The following is a 3,196-nucleotide window of genomic DNA, read 5'->3' on the forward strand; positions in this document are numbered from 1 at the left end:
TTTTCTTCTTCCATTAGTTTAATTATTGCCTCTTCTCCATCTGCTCCTTTTCTCTTCTCTAAATCTTCTTTTACTCACATTAATTCTTCCAGATACAGCTGCCAACAATCCAGTTTTTTTCTCCTGATTATCTTGTCCTCGTTCATTTGCTCTGTGTTTTAAGATAGTACTTCCAGGTGAATTTCCAGGTCACTAACAGTCTCACTAACACTACTGCCCTCCAATTCATTTGCTAGCAGTTTTAGTTCAAAAAGCATGCAGAAAGTCTTTACAAAGCATAATTGACTACGTTGACATACTTCTGCGTTTTGGTTCAAACTTTAATCTTTCATGTAGGGGCTTGTCCTGTGTGTTCTGCTGGGTTTTCCTCTCTCGGGCTCCTGGGTCTCCTCTGAACACTGGGGGCTTCTGTCATCTTCAAACGATGCCACAGAACAGTGGTTCTCAAAGTGTGGTCCACAGAACCCTGCAGGTCCCCAAGACCCGTTCGGGGCATGTACATGACCAAGCACTGTTGTAATAATCCTACCGTGTTTTTGCCTTTCTCCCGCTGTTGACATTTGCTCTGATGACACAAAAGCAACGAGTCAAAGCAGTGTCACTAATATGCATCAGCTGTCACTGCATCCTTCACCAATGAAGAAGTAAAGACTTGAGTAGCTTCTAAAGGTCTCAACAAGGGGCAAAGCCAGGCCCACATCCAGCTCTTCAGCCCAGCACAACAGACACCAGACCGCCCTGCCATCTCCCTCTCCCCCTGGAAGCAGCGCTAATTCTGGGGAGAAAGAAGAAGATGAGAATAAAAATAGACATAAAACATACAGTACTTTGTACTAGAGGAGTGACTAAGGAAAGAAACAATCCCTTCTTCTCGGATTGTCTCTGCCTGGAATGCCGTCCAGCACCTAATGTGCTACTTTGGCAACCAGAGAAAGCACGCCGCCTCCAAAGCGAGACTCGCCCTGGCCAGACGCCAGAAGGTAGCACCTGACTCAGCACTCACTCAACCCCAGCCCTGAGCTGGCCACTCCCTCTGCTTGGAGCTATAGATTTCATCAGGATAAAAATGAAACTTGGACGCTTGGTAAGGAACCTCATCCCCTTTGTCTCTTCTATAGTATCATCTCCTTCTGCTGGGAGCAGGGCCAGATACCTAACGTAAAGGACCCCGTGCAAAATGAAAATGAAAGCTCCCGTTGAAAGAGCAGGGAAAAGTGCTACTGAAGGTACTAAAATATAAAAAGTTCTCCTTCAAAAGTTTTGTGTTACCTACAAAAGGGTAACAGGAGTAATAGCGATGCACGAGTAACAACACAAACTTGCAAATTTGCAGAATGATATTTTGGTGTCATCATTTTATATCATGTCAATTATGATTATGCTTTGTTAAAGTGATACCTCCATCGATCGTATGATTTTTCTGACTTTTTGGCTAATTTATTGGAACATCAAAATCCATACTTCTAGCAACTTTATTTTTTTTTGTTGTTTTTTTAATGTTTATTTATTTTTCAAGGAGAGAGACAAAGCATGAGCAGGGGAGGAACAGAGAGAGAGGGAGACAGAACAAAGCAGGCTCCAGGCTCCAAACTGTCAGCACAGACACGGGGCTGGAACCCACGAACCAGGAGATCATAACCTGAACAGAAGTCAGATGCTCAACCGACTGAGCCCCCGAGGAGCCCCACAACTTTATTTTAAATAGCTATTGATTTAAAACAATATTAGTCCCGGGGCGCCTGGGTGGCTCAGTCGGTTAAGCGTCTCACTTCAGCTCAGGTCATGATCTCGCTGGGTTTGTGGGTTTGAGCCCTGCATCAGGCTCTGTGCTAACAGCTCAGAGCCTGGAGCCTCCTTCAGATTCTGGGTCTTCTCTTCTCTCTGCCCCTCCCATGCTCATGCTCTGTCTGTCTCTCTCTCAATAATAAATAAACGTTAAAATTTTTTAAAAATACATAAAACAATATTAGTCCCTCTTGCAAGATTACAAAAATATTTTCTATCATTTTTAATTTTGAGAAGACTTTCTGCATATGCATCTGTTACTGGAGCTATTTTACATGCTGTGACAACATTGTTGGGATTATTGGAGATATTATATGCAGATAAATTTCTGATAAATTATATCAAAATATACATTTTATTACATCTGGAACTGAGGATTATCACAGAATAACTTCTTCTAAAAGATTTATCTCTCTGTACAAATGGGTTTCATGTAAGTGGAACATTACATGCGAATTTATACGATGCTATTTCAACGTTTCCTCTGACATTTCCTTGAACTTGCAGATCTGTGGTTGCCACTCCTGCTGCTACCGTTCCCACCACCGATGGACCCAGATTCTGTCCTGGCCACACCCCTGGGAAGGCTGAACTGCCTGAGGCGTGGACGGAAGGTCTGGGCCAACTGCTGTGCGCCCGTGGACTGTGCTGGACCACTGCCATCCGCACGCGGGCTGCTACCTGGTGCATCATCCATGTGCATATTGCATTGGATCATCACAAAACAGCATCATCACAAAACACAAATTCAGAGATAGACGTGGATGAAGAATTTCCAGACAGTCATAGAAGAACATAAACCCAAGCACAGAGTCCTCAACCTGGGCCCTTTGTAACTGTGGGCTCTGCCTCATAGCAACCATAATTCCTGGTTTTCCACCCACTAGTGGTTTGGACTGGAGTGGTTAATGCACTTTTTATTGCCAATCTCGTAATTTGTCTTATAAATCTGCCATTTACAGTCTCTCCTTCTAGAGGCCTTGTGCAGCTCTCTTAGCCAGCGATTGTCTCTCTCCTCCTTGTAAATCAGTTGGCTACCTTTCCTAGGAAAGCAATGTGAACCTAACCTTAAATAGTCACTAATGACTTATATTAGTTGCTGGGTCTTTCTGAGCCTCTAATTTTCCCAAGACTGATTAGCTCAGGCTTAGAGAAGCTTTGCATTCATCCAGCCATTTAAAACGTGATGGACATAAATTTGGAGTACAAGGTCTGGAGCAGTCCTGACTGCTTTGATCCCACTCTTACCTCCACTCCTCTGCTCTGTAAGCCTCAAATTTAGCATGGTATTAACCTCTGTAAGCCTCAATTGTCTCATCTGTAAAATGGTGATAGTACCACACCTTTTAAGATGGGGCTTAACAAATGCTTATTATTAATATTCACTTCTAGGTAAACGGGGTTCAATCTC

The 3,196-nt window shown here is 43.4% G+C and overlaps 1 long non-coding RNA gene across 1 annotated transcript; it reads left to right on the forward strand.

The window, feature by feature from the left end:
* Nucleotides 1–502: 502 nt before the first annotated feature.
* LOC147584833 (uncharacterized) lies at nucleotides 503–2,749 on the forward strand. The gene is made up of 2 exons (XR_015253727.1): nucleotides 503–1,084; nucleotides 2,293–2,749. It is a non-coding gene; the product is annotated as an uncharacterized LOC147584833 (long non-coding RNA).
* The last annotated feature ends 447 nt before the right edge of the window (nucleotides 2,750–3,196 follow it).

This window comes from Puma concolor, chromosome A1 (genome assembly GCF_028749965.1).
Source record: "Puma concolor isolate L17-30 chromosome A1, mPumCon1.1.hap2, whole genome shotgun sequence".
NCBI classification, from domain to species: domain Eukaryota; kingdom Metazoa; phylum Chordata; class Mammalia; order Carnivora; family Felidae; genus Puma; species Puma concolor.